At 45.2% G+C, this 13974-nt stretch overlaps 1 long non-coding RNA gene across 1 annotated transcript in view; it reads left to right on the top strand.

Annotated features, from left to right (window-relative positions):
- The window catches only part of LOC138674147 (uncharacterized), a 223955-nt gene that overhangs the window by 53709 nt on the left and 156272 nt on the right, over positions 1-13974 (top strand). The window lies entirely within an intron of this gene.

Below are 13974 nucleotides of genomic sequence, written 5' to 3'. Positions count from 1 at the left end.
ACATTCAAGAAGTTTATTAACCCTTCAGGTGCTTCACAGCAGCAGAAGCAACATGGAAGGAAAAAATGAACATTTAACTTTTTAGTCACAAAAATTATCTTTTAGCAACAATTTCTTTGATTTCACAATGGTAAAAGGAGAAACTGAACCACGAAAGTTGTTGTCCAATTTGTCCTGAGTACGCTGATACCTCATATGTGGGGGTAAACCACTGTTTGGGCGCACGGCAGGGCTTGGAAGGGAAGGAGCGCCATTTGACTTTTTGAATGAAAAATTGGCTCCACTCTTTAGCGGACACCATGTCACGTTTGGAGAGCCCCTGTGTGCCTAAAAATTGGAGCTCCCCCACAAGTGACCCCATTTTGGAAACTAGACCCCCCAAGGAACTTATATAGATGCCTAGTGAGCACTTTAAACCCTCAGGTGCTTCACAAATTGATCTGTAAAAATGAAAAAGTACTTTTTTTTCACAAAAAAATTCTTTTAGCCTCATTTTTTTCATTTTCACATGGGTAACAGGATAAAATGGATCCTAACATTTGTTGGGCAATTTCTCCTGAGTACGCCGATACTTTATATGTGGGGGTAAACCACTGTTTGGGCACACGGCAGGGCTCGGAAGGGAAGGCGCGCCATTTGACTTTTTGAATGGAAAATTAGCTCCAATTGTTAGCGGACACCATGTCGCGTTTGGAGAGCCCCTGTGTGCCTAAACATTGGAGCTCCCCCACAAGTGACCCCATTTTGGACACTAGACCCCCCAAGGAACTTATCTAGATGCATATTGAGCACTTTAAACCCCCAGCTGCTTCACAGAAGTTTATAACGCAGAGCCAAGAAAATAAAAAATAACTTTTCTTTCCTCAAAAATGATTTTTTAGCCTGGAATTTCCTATTTTGCCAAGGGTATTAGGAGAAATTGGACCCCAAATGTTATTGTACAGTTTGTCCTGAGTACGCTAATACCCCATATGTGGGGGTAAACCACTGTTTGGGCGCACGGCAGGGCTCGGAAGGGAAGGCACGCCATTTGGCTTTTTAAATGGAAAATTAACTCCAATCATTTACGGACACCATGTCACGTTTGGAGAGCCCTTGTGTGCCTAAACATTGGAGATCCCCCACAAATGACCCCATTTTGGAAACTAGACCCCCAAAGGAACTAATCTAGATGTGTGGTGAGGACTTTGAACCCCCAAGTGCTTCACAGAAGTTTATAACGCAGAGCCATGAAAATAAAATAAAAAATTATTTTCTCAAAAATGATCTTTTAGCCTGCAATTTTTTATTTTCCCAAGGGTAACAGGAGAAATTTGACCCCAAAAGTTGTTGTCCAGTTTCTCCTGAGTACGGTGATACCCCATATGTGGGGGTAAACCACTGTTTGGGCACATGCCGGGGCTCGGAAGTGAAGTAGTGACGTTTTGAAATGCAGACTTTGATGGAATGCTCTGCGGGCGTTACGTTGCGTTTGCAGAGCCCCTGATGTGGCTAAACAGTAGAAACCCCCCACAAGTGACCCCATTTTGGAAACTAGACCCCGAAAGGAACTTATCTAGATGTGTGGTGAGCACTTTGAACCCCCAAGTGCTTCACCGAAGTTTATAACGCAGAGCCGTGAAAATAATAAATATGTTTTCTTTCCTCAAAAATAATTATTTAGCCCAGAATTTTTTAATTTTCCCAAGGGTAACAGGAGAAATTTGACCCCAATATTTGTTGTCCAGTTTCTCCTGAGTACGGTGATACCCCATATGTGGGGGTAAACCACTGTTTGGGCACACGTTGGGGCTCGGAAGTGAAGTAGTGACGTTTTGAAATGCAGACTTTGATGGAATGCTCTGCGGGTGTCACGTTGCGTTTGCAGAGCCCCTGATGTGGCTAAACAGTAGAAACCCCCCACAAGTGACCCCATTTTGGAAACTAGACCCCGAAAGGAACTTATCTAGCTGTGTGGTTAGCACTTTGAACCCCCAAGTGCTTCACAGAAGTTTATAACGCAGAGCCGTGAAAATAATAAATACGTTTTCTTTCCTCAAAAATAATTATTTAGCCCAGAATTTTTTATTTTCCCAAGGGTTACAGGAGAAATTGGACCCCAATATTTGTTGTCCAGTTTCTCCTGAGTACGCTGATACCCCATGTGTGGGGGTAAACCACTGTTTGGGCACACGTCGGGGCTCGGAAGTGAAGTAGTGACTTTTGAAATGCAGACTTTGATGGAATGGTCTGCGGGTGTCACGTTGCGTTTGCAGAGCCCCTGGTGTGCCTAAACAGTAGAAACCCCCCACAAGTGACCCATTTTAGAAACTAGACCCCCAAGGAACTTATATAGATATGTGGTGAGCACTTTGAACCCCCAAGTGCTTCACAGACGTTTACAACGCAGAGCCGTGAAAATAAAAAATCATTTTTCTTTCCTCAAAAATGATGTTTTAGCAAACATTTTTTTATTTTCACAAGGGTAACAGGAGAAATTGGACCCCAGTAATTGTTGCGCAGTTTGTCCTGAGTATGCTGGTACCCCATATGTGGGGGTAAACCACTGTTTGGGCACACGTCGGGGCTCGGAAGTGAGGGAGCACCATTTGACTTTTTGAATACAAGATTGGCTGGAATCAATGGTGGCGCCATGTTGCGTTTGGAGACCCCTGATGTGCCTAAACAGTGGAAACCCCTCAATTCTACCTCCCACACTAACCCCAACACACCCCTAACCCTAATCCCAACTGTAGCCATAACCCTAATCACAACCCTAACCCCAACACACCCCTAACCCTAACCACAACCCTAATTCCAACCCTAACCCTAAGGCTATGTGCCCACGTTGCGGATTCGTGTGAGATTTTTCAGCATCATTTTTGAAAAATCCGCGGGTAAAAGGCACTACGTTTTACCTGCGGATTTACTGTGGATTTCCAGTGTTTTTTGTGCGGATTTCACCTGCGGATTCCTATTGAGGAACAGGTGTAAAACGCCGCGGAATCCGCACAAAGAATTGACATGCTGCGGAAAATACAACGCAGCGTTTCCGCGCGGTTTTACAACTGCTACAATAGAAAATCGCAGTTGTAAATCCGCAGCGAAATGCGCAGAAAAACCGCGGTAAATCTGCCATAAATCCGCAGTGGTTTAGCACTGCAGATTTATCAAATCCGCAGCGGAAAAATCCGCTGAGGACCAGAATACGTGTGCACATACCGAAACCCTAAGCCTACCCCTAACCCTACCCCTAACCCTACCCCTAACCCTAACCCTACCCCTAACCCTACCCCTAACCCTAACCCTATCCCTACCCTTAACCCTACCCCTAACCCTACCCCTAACCCTAACCCTACCCCTACCCCTAATTCTTACCCCAATCTTAGTGGAAGAAAAAAAAAATATTTTATTATTGTCCCTACCTATGGGGGTGACAAAGGGGGGGGGTCATTCAGTATTTTTTTTATTTTGATCACTGCGATAGGTTTTATCGCAGTGATCAAAATGCACTTGAAACGAATCTGCCGGCCGGCAGATTCGGCGGGCGCACTGCGCATGCGCCCGCCATTTTGGAAGATGGCGGCGCCCAGGAAAGAAGACCACGGACCACGGGAGGCACGGTAAGTATGATGGGGTGGGGTGGAGCACGGGGGGGTGGATCGGAGCATGGGGGGTAAATCGGAGCACGGGGGGGTTGATCGGAGCACGGGGGGGTGCATTGGAACATGGGGGGGTGGATCGGACTGCAGGGGGGGTGGATCGGACTGCAGGGGGGGTGGATCGGAGTGCAGGGGGGGTGGTTGGAGCACGGGGGTGTGATTGGAGCACGGGGGTGAGCGGACAAGAGCACGGGGGGAGCGGACAGGAGGACGGAGGGGAGCGGAGCCGTGTAAAGGAGAGATCGGGGGGCTGGGGGGGCGATCGGTGGGGTGGGGTGGGGACACATCAATGTTTCCAGCCATGGCCGATGATATTGCAGCATCGGCCATGGCTGGATTGTAATATTTCACCAGTTATAATAGGTGAAATATTACAAATCGCTCTGATTGGCTGTTGAAAGTGAAACTGCCAATCAGAGCGATCGTAGCCACGGGGGGGTGAAGCCACCCCCCCTGGGCTGTACTACCACTCCCCCTGTCCCTGCAGATCGGGTGAAATTGGAGTTAACCCTTTCACCCGATCTGCAGGGACGCGATCTTTCTGTGACACAGCATATGCGTCACAGGTCGGATTGGCACCGACTTTCATGACGCATACGCTGTGTCACAGGTCGGGAAGGGGTTAATACGAACAAGATTATATGCCCCTCGAAGGTCAATCTTAGTAAACCAACTAGCCCCCTTAATCTGAGCAAACAAATCAGAAAGCAAAGGCAAGGGGTATTGGAATTTGACTGTGATCTTATTAAGAAGACGATAATCTATACAGGGTCTCAAGGAGCCATCCTTCTTAGCAACAAAAAAGAAACCCGCTCCCAATGGTGACGAAGACGGCAGAATATGCCCCTTCTCCAAAGATTCCTTAACATAACTCCGCATGGCGGCATGCTCTGGCACAGACATTGAAAAGTCGGCCCTTAGGGAACTTACAACCTGGAATCAAGTTAATAGCACAATCACAGTCCCTATGTGGAGGAAGGGAACTGGACTTGGGCTCATCAAATACATCCTGGAAATCCGACAAAAACTCAGGGACCTCAGAAGTGGGGGAAGAGGAAATTGACATCAAAGGAACGTCACTATGTACCCCTTGACAACCCCAACTAGTCACAGACATAGTTTTCCAATCCAGCACCGGATTATGTTCCTGTAACCATGGAAAACCCAGTACAACAACATCATGCAGGTTATGCAACACCAGAAAATGGCAATCTTCCTGATGTGCTGGAGCCATGTACATGGTCATCTGCGTCCAGTACTGAGGTTTATCCTTGGCCATTGGTTTATCATCAATGCCCCTCAAAGGAATAGGGCTCTGCAAAGGCTGCAAGGAAAAACCACAGCACCTGGCGAATTCTAAGTCCATTAAGTTCAGGAAGGCGCCTGAATCCACAAATGCCATGACAGAAAAGGACGACAACGAGCAAATCAGGGTCACAGATAAAAGAAATTTAGGCTGTACAGTACTGATGGTAACAGACCTAGCGACCCTCTTAGTACGCTTAGGGCAATCAGAAATAACGAGCAGAATCACCACAGTAAAAACACAGCCTATTCTGACGTCTGAATTCCTGCCGTTCTGTTCTAGTCAAAATCCTATCACATTGCATAGGCTCAGGACTCTGCTCAGAAGACACTGCCATATGGTGTACAGCTTTGCGCTCGCGCAGACGCCGATCAATCTGAATGGCTAGAGACATAAGATTCGCTCAAACCAGCAGGCGTAGGGAAGCCCACCATAACATCTTTAAGGGCTTCAGAAAGACCTTTTCTGAAAATAGCAGCCAGAGCATCCTCATTCCATTTAGTGAGCACAGACCATTTCCTAAATTTCTGGCAGTATAATTCTGCCGCTTCCTGACCTTGACACAGGGCCAACAGGGTTTTTTCTGCATGATCCACAGAATTAGGTTCGTCATACAATAATCCGAGCACTTGAAAAAATGCGTCTACATTCAGCAATGCCGGATCCCCTGATTCAAGGGAGAATGCCCAGTCCTGAGGGTCACCACGCAGCAAGGATATGATGATTTTAACTTGCTGAATGGGATCACCAGAAGAACGGGGTTTCAAAGCAAAAAACAATTTGCAGTTATTTTTAAAGTTCAAAAACTTGGATCTGTCCCCAAAAAACAAATCAGGAGTAGGAATTTTAGGCTCCAAAGCCGGAGTCTGGACAACATAATCGTGGATACTCTGTACTCTTGCAGCAAGTTGATCCACACGAGAAAACAAACCCTGAACATCCATGCCAGAGCATAAATCCTGAACCACCCAGAGATCAAGAGGAAAAAAAAGACAAAACATGTTTTGATTATGTTCCTGTAACCATGGAAAACCCAGTACAACAACATCATGCAGGTTATGCAACACCAGAAAATGGCAATCTTCCTGATGTGCTGGAGCCATGTACATGGTCATCTGCGTCCAGTACTGAGGTTTATCCTTGGCCATTGGTTTATCATCAATGCCCCTCAAAGGAATAGGGCTCTGCAAAGGCTGCAAGGAAAAACCACAGCACCTGGCGAATTCTAAGTCCATTAAGTTCAGGAAGGCGCCTGAATCCACAAATGCCATGACAGAAAAGGACGACAACGAGCAAATCAGGGTCACAGATAAAAGAAATTTAGGCTGTACAGTACTGATGGTAACAGACCTAGCGACCCTCTTAGTACGCTTAGGGCAATCAGAAATAACGAGCAGAATCACCACAGTAAAAACACAGCCTATTCTGACGTCTGAATTCCTGCCGTTCTGTTCTAGTCAAAATCCTATCACATTGCATAGGCTCAGGACTCTGCTCAGAAGACACTGCCATATGGTGTACAGCTTTGCGCTCGCGCAGACGCCGATCAATCTGAATGGCTAGAGACATAAGATTCGCTCAAACCAGCAGGCGTAGGGAAGCCCACCATAACATCTTTAAGGGCTTCAGAAAGACCTTTTCTGAAAATAGCAGCCAGAGCATCCTCATTCCATTTAGTGAGCACAGACCATTTCCTAAATTTCTGGCAGTATAATTCTGCCGCTTCCTGACCTTGACACAGGGCCAACAGGGTTTTTTCTGCATGATCCACAGAATTAGGTTCGTCATACAATAATCCGAGCACTTGAAAAAATGCGTCTACATTCAGCAATGCCGGGTCCCCTGATTCTAGGGAGAATGCCCAGTCCTGAGGGTCACCACGCAGCAAGGATATGATGATTTTAACTTGCTGAATGGGATCACCAGAAGAACGGGGTTTCAAAGCAAAAAACAATTTGCAGTTATTTTTAAAGTTCAAAAACTTGGATCTGTCCCCAAAAAACAAATCAGGAGTAGGAATTTTAGGCTCCAAAGCCGGAGTCTGGACAACATAATCGTGGATACTCTGTACTCTTGCAGCAAGTTGATCCACACGAGAAAACAAACCCTGAACATCCATGCCAGAGCATAAATCCTGAACCACCCAGAGATCAAGAGGAAAAAAAAGACAAAACAGAGCACAGAAAAAAAAATGGCTCAGAATTTTTTTCTCCTTGTTTTGAGATGCATTGAATTCATTTTTGGCCACTTGTACTGCTATGAACTGGTGGTTTAGGAGCAACATGGGACGAGCTCTGAAGGAGGTGGTACCTGTACTGACCGCAGTCACTAAGCTCAACACAACACTAGAAGTAGCCGTGGGATGTTCCTGTCACTCTCTAGACACCTCGTCACAGCCTGAGAATTAACTACCCCTAAAGATAGAAACAGGAAAACTATCTTGCCACAGAGAAAATCCCCAAAGGATAGATAGCCCCCCACAAGTAATGTCTGTGAGTGGAGAGGGAAAAGACATACACAGAATGAAACCGGGATGTAGCACAGGAGGCCAGTCTAGCTAGATAGATAGGACAGGATAGAATACTGTGCGGTCAGTATTAAAAACTACAAAAAATCCACACAGAGTTTACAAAAATCTCCACACCTGACTAAAGGTGTGGAGGGTAAATCTGCTTCCCAGAGCTTCCAGCTTAACTGAATTAATCCATACTGACAAGCTGGACAAAACATAGAATGCACAGAACGAATAAGTCCACAACATGTGGACAGAAAAGAGCAAAGCAAGGACTTATCTTTGCTGAACTGGTCAGGATATAAGGGAAATCCAAGCAGAGATGTGAATCCAACCAGGAACCATTGAAAAGTGGCGCTGGCTGAAGGGAAGAGCCAGGCATAAATAGCCGAGCAGAAAGACAATCAGTGGAAGCAGCTGCAGACTGCTAAATCCAAGGAGCAGCCATTCCACTTAAAACCACCGGAGGGAGCCCAAGAGCAGAACTCACAAAAGTGCCACTTACAACCACCGGAGGGAGCCCAAGAGCGGAATTCACAACACTGCCCCTCTTGTCCTTCTTCTGCTAAGCTGTCGGGAAACGTCTAAGTCTGGGTAACGATCGAGGAAGTTACCCAGACTACCAGGTACATTTTTCCTCACTTGCTAAAATTTTGCTTCAGGTGGAATTGGAACTTGGCGGTCCTGTCATGACCACCGCCTTTGTTGACTGCGGTTCTACCATTAACCTGATCGATGCCGGGTGGTGACTCTTAATAAGATAGGGACAGTCAGGCTTAAGGATCCTGTTAAAATTGTGGCTATTGACTCGTCTTCTCTCACCCAGGAAGGAATTTGATTCATGTCTGAAGTTTTTTCTCTGAAAGTGGGTTCTACTCATGTGGAAAAATTAAGTTGTTTTGTTCTAGATAATTTGCCTGCTGGACTGGTACTAGGGATGCCTTGGCTTCAACGCCATAATCCTATCATTGATTGGGTGAAGGGGGAAATCACTCATTGGGGATGTAAGAATAACGGTATATGTTGTAACCTGGTACCTCTTGTCACCCCTGTAAAATCTGTATCTGTGTCATCTGGAGCGTATTCCGGAATACCTGAAGGAGTTTGAAGACCTGTTTTCCGAAAGCGAGGCTGAGGCGCTTCCACCACATAGACCTTTCGATTGTGCCGTTGATTTAGTTCCGGGAGCCAAGTTACCCAAGGCTCTCTTGTTTAATTTGTTCGGGCCTGAGCATCAAGCCATGAAGGAGTACATAGCAGAGTCTCCGCAAGGGGCATTCGGCAGAAAGATGGTGGTTTGTGGCCGTGCCTCAACTTTCAGGAACTGAACAAAATTACAGTAAAAAACACTTCCCACGATTTATGTAACCAACTTACGGGGGCCAAATGGTTCTCTAAGCTCGATTTGCGAGGGGCTTATAACGTTATAAGGGTCAGGGAAGGGGATGAATGGAAAACAGCATTCCTGACGACTGAGGGGCTGTTTGAAAACTTAGTTGTGCCCTTTGGTCTCACGTTCCTGCCATTTTTCAAAATTTCATCAATGTGATTTTCTCTGACGTAATTGGGCGTTATGTGGTCATCTACCTGGATGACATTTAGTGGACAGTAAAACCCACTTGCACCATCGGCGTATGGTTCTTAGGAGACTTAGGGAGAATAATTTATATGCTAAACTGGAAAAATGTTCATTTTTTTTGTGCAGGAACTGTCTTTTCTGGGTTTAGTTGTGTTAGGAGGGATTCCGCATGGATTGGGTGCAGTCAATTTATGGGCTTTGCTAGCTTCTATAGGAAGTTCATTAAGGGTTTTTCACAGGTGGTAAAGCCTTTGACGGACCTCAACCTCAAGGGGGCTGATGTGAAAATTGGTCCGTGGCTGCAAAAATTATTTACTGACACTGAAAGAAATGTTTTACTTCAGCTCCAGTGTTGGTACAACCCGATCCGTCAGGCCCTTTATTGTGAAGGTTGACACTTCTGAGGTGGGGGTTAGGGGCAGTTTTGTCTCAGGGTCCTTCCACACTCACTAATCTGAAGCCGTGCGCCTTCTTTTCTAAAAAATTCTCTCCAACTGAGAGAAATTATGATGTCCGCAATAGGGAAATGTTGGAGGTTAAGGTGGCTTTTGAAGAATGGAGGCATTTCCTGGAGGGGGCCGTCCACCCCATTACAGTTATCACTGATCATAAAATTTGGCCTATATCGAGTCTGCCAAGAGATTGACCCCCAGACAGACTCGGTGGGCGCTTTTTTCCCTCAATTTCAATTTACCATCACATTCCCCCTGGGTTCCAAAAATATTAAGGCTGATGCTTTATTCCGAAGCTTTGATTCTGTGTCCCCTCCAGAACCTCCCTCTTCCATTCTTCAGCCAGGATTAGTGGTGGCTGAAATCTCATCCGATTTGCAGAGAGAGATTTTGGAGACCCAAACCCAGGCTCCTGGTAGTAAACCTCCAGGTAAATTGTTTGTACCAAAACGGTTCCATCTCAGACTCCTGCAGGAGTTTCACAATTCTGTGTTAAGTGCCCATCCTGGGATTGCAGCTACGCGGGGGGCAGTTGCTAGAGGTCTCTGGTGGCCCTCTATGATATCAGATGTTAAAAAAGTTTGCATATGGGGTGTGCGCTCCAAGAGTTCTCATACCCTGCCGGCCGAGGAATTGGTGCCTTTGCCCATTCCGGATAGGCCATGGACACATTTGTCCATAGACTTTATCACAAATCTCCCTCCTTCCAGGGGCAACTCAGTGGTATGGGTGGTGGTGGATAGGTTTTCCAAACAATCCCCACTTTGTACCTCTACTTGCATTACTGTCTGCTGAAACCTTGGCCCGCTTATTTATACAGCATGTCGTTCGGTTGCATGCAGTGCCTGTGAATGTGGTGTCGGACAAAGGTGTGTAGTTTGTAGCCAGGTTTTGGAGGGCTTTTTGGAAGAAGCTGGGGATTACGCTGTCTTTCTTCTCTGGCTATCACCCGGAGTCTAATAGACAGACTGAAAGGTACGAACCAATCCTTGGAGCAAATTTTGAGATGCCCTCTTCCAGACAGGAGGACTGGTGTGAGGTATTGCCCATGGCAGAATTTGCGTTCAACTCTCATGTGAGTCAATCCACTGGAAAGTCTCCCCTTCAGGTCAACTATGGGTTTGACCTACAGTTTGGAGAATTTTCCCACATGGATTCAGGTTGTCCTGGAGCTGAATGCATGGTACAGCATTTGAGAACTCTTTGGAGAGAGGTTCAGACGAACATCTTTAAAGCCCAGAAAAGGTATAAACTATTTGCAGATAGGAGGAGGGGGCCAGGTCCGGCTTTCATAGTAGGGGAGAAGGTGTGGTTAAGATACACTCTATGAAACTGGGCCCCAAGTTTATTGGTCCATACAAAATTGTCGAGGTAGTCAATCTGGTGGCCAAGAGACTACAGTTGCCCACCTCCTTCAAAATATATGATGTCTTCCACAGGTCCCTGTTAAAGCCAGTGGGGACGGTTAGGGAAGATTCCTTGTCCGATACTCTGCCAGTATTGGTAGAGGGACAGCTGGAGTACGAGGTAGGGCACATCATTGACTCTCGGTGGGTGCGCCGAAAGCTCCAGCATCTGATACATTGGAAACGGTATTCTCTTGAGGGTCAGTGCACGCCGATTGTCTGGTGTGGGCCTTCCATGCCAGATATCCAGAGAAGCCTGGGGGTCCAGTGGCGCCCCCTGTTAAGAGAGGGGCACTGTCATGGTTTGGACAGGATTAATGCCCTGCCCTCTCAGGGTTAATTATTGTGGCCTCCTTCTGGATCTGGGAGGGATCTTTATACCCACACTGGACTAGGATTCTCTGTCAGTTACACTTTCATTTTGTCAGGGTGCCTGACCCCCTGGTGTTCATGTGCATACTGAGTTGTTTGTTTGCTCTCCATGTTTGATCTGGTCTGTTTGATCTTCTCAGCTTCTTTGTGTTTCTATTCATTTGCTGTTCAAAACAGCTGACATGTGCTAGGAAAGATGTAGGCTCCAGAATTGAGCCCACATCTTTCCTGGCACATGTCAGCTGTTTTGAACAGCTGACATGTGCCTCTAGCAGCCATGGGTTCAATTGCGATCCACCCGCGGCTGTTAAACCATTAAAGGGAAGGAGTCCGACGTTCACGTATTATTGTGCCCAACGTTGAAAATGGGTTAGAAAAAAATCATTTACAAGAATTTCAAATTTGAAAATCCTGTTAAACAGAAAACAACTATTAGGCTGCTTTCACACATCAGCTTTTTGCCGTCAGGCACAATCTAGTGAATTTAAAAAAAACACGATCCATTTTTTTTGTCATAGACTTGTATTGGCGACAGATTGCGACTGATGGCCTCACGTTTCATCCGTTTTTTGCCGGATCCGTTGAAAATTGTGTTTCCAGCTGCCAGAGAAAACGGACATAGTAAAGATTTTTGTGTCCGTCAAAAAAAAACGGACCGCGACGGATCCGGTGTTTGCTATAATGGAAGCATATGGCACCGGATCCGTCAAATGATGGAATCCGGCGACGGATTCCAGTTTTTTAAACTGAACATGCGATTTCCATTCTTCTCTCTCTCTCTCTCCTCCCCAGGATCCATTGCTAGAGGATTCTCTCTCTCTCTCCTCGCCAGGAGGATCCATAGCCAGAGGATCCACATACTCAGATCCAGCGAAAAAACTGATCCGTCGCATCAGTTTTTCACAATTTGTGATGGATTGTTTTTTTGCAAAATTCGCCAGATTATGCCTGACGGCAAAAAACTGATGTGTGAAAGTAGCCTTAGCTGTCAACCTGACTCAAGGATCTATTCTATTCTTTAAATATATTGTTCCTTTTATAAATAAAATATGTTCAACTGCTATAGTGCAAACCCTGGGGATATCTAATTCAGCCACTGCTGGAGAACTGGAGTACATTACTTGAGCTCCTAACACACAGTTGAGTCCTTTTATTGAACATGCTGAGTGGCTTGTGAAAGTATTCACCCCCTTGTCTTTTTTAACTTTTTTTATTTGTACAGTACAATGTGTTTAAATATTTTTATAAATGCATTTGACTATGATGCATCAGCACTAATTTTTTTAAGTTAATGAAGTGAAGTTAGAAAATTATAGTTAAATTTAAGGGATCAAATAACTAAAAATTTACGTGTGTATACAGTATATAGTCACACTTTTGCTGTGAAGCCCCTAAAAATTTCTGGTGCAAGCAATTACGTTCATAAGTGACATGCTTAGTGAAAGGAAGCCCACCTGTGTGCAATCTAAGTGTCACATAGTCTGTCAGTATATATACATCTTTTCTGAAAGGTCACAGAGGCTGCAACACCATTAAGCAAGTGGCACCACTAACCAAACAACACCATGAAGACCAAGAAGATTTCCAAACAAGTTAGGGACAAAGTTGTCGAGAAGTACATGCCAGGATTGGGTTATAAAAATAAAAAATCCCAGTCTCTAATGATTGCCCAGAGCACCATCAAATGCATTATCATCAAATGGAAAGAACATGGTGCCACAACACACCTGTCAAGAAAGGGCCGCTCACCAAAATTCACAGCCCGGGCAAGAAGGGCATTAATTAGAGAGGCAGCACAAAGACCAAAAGGTAACACTGAAAGAGCTGCAGTGTTCCCAAGCAGAGACTGGAGTATCTGTCCATACAATCACAATAAGTTGTACACTCCATAGAGGTGGCCTTTATTGAAGAGTGGGCAAAAAAAGCTTTTACTTAAACAAAAAAATTGTAAGGCTCGATTTGAGTATGCCAAAAGACACATGGGAGGTTCCCCAAATGTATGGATGGAGGTGTTTTGGTCAGATGAGACCAAAGATTAAATTTTTTGGCCACCAAGGTAAATGCTATGTCTGGGGCCAATCCCACACAGCTAATCACCCCAAGAACACCATTGCCACAGTGAAATGTGGTGGCAGCAACTTGCTGTGAGGATGTTTTTTGGCAGAAGGGACAAGGGAAAATGATCCAAGTTGATGGTGGGAAATACAGGGATATTCTTGAGCAAAACCTGTTTTAGTCTCTCAATGATTAGAGACTGGGACAGAGGTTCACCTTCCAACAAGACAATGACCCAAAGCATACTGCTAAAGCAACACTCGAGTGGTTTAAGGGGAAAAGTGTAAATGTTTTGAAGTGGCCTAGTCAAAGTCCAGACCTTAATCAATTTGTGGTCAGACTTGAAGATTGCTATTCATACCAGAAGAAACAATATAACTTTATGGACTTGGAGCAGTTTTGCCTTGAGGAATAGGCAAAAAATCCAGTGGCCAGATGTCAAAAGTTCATAGAGACTTTTAAAGCAACTTGTAGCTGTAAAATGGTGCTCTACAAATTACTGACTTTAGGGGGTGAATAGTTATGCACACTGAAGTTTTCAGTTAGTTTGTCATATTCGTTTGCTTCACAATAAAAAGAAAAACAAATGTTCACATTTGTAGGCATGTTGTTTTCATGAACTGATGAAAACTCTCTAAAAAAACAAACAAA

This window comes from Ranitomeya imitator, chromosome 4, assembly GCF_032444005.1.
Source record: "Ranitomeya imitator isolate aRanImi1 chromosome 4, aRanImi1.pri, whole genome shotgun sequence".
In the NCBI taxonomy this organism is placed as follows: domain Eukaryota; kingdom Metazoa; phylum Chordata; class Amphibia; order Anura; family Dendrobatidae; genus Ranitomeya; species Ranitomeya imitator.
The sequence above is the reverse complement of the archived record's forward strand: the minus strand, read 5'-3'. Positions and strand labels throughout refer to the sequence as shown.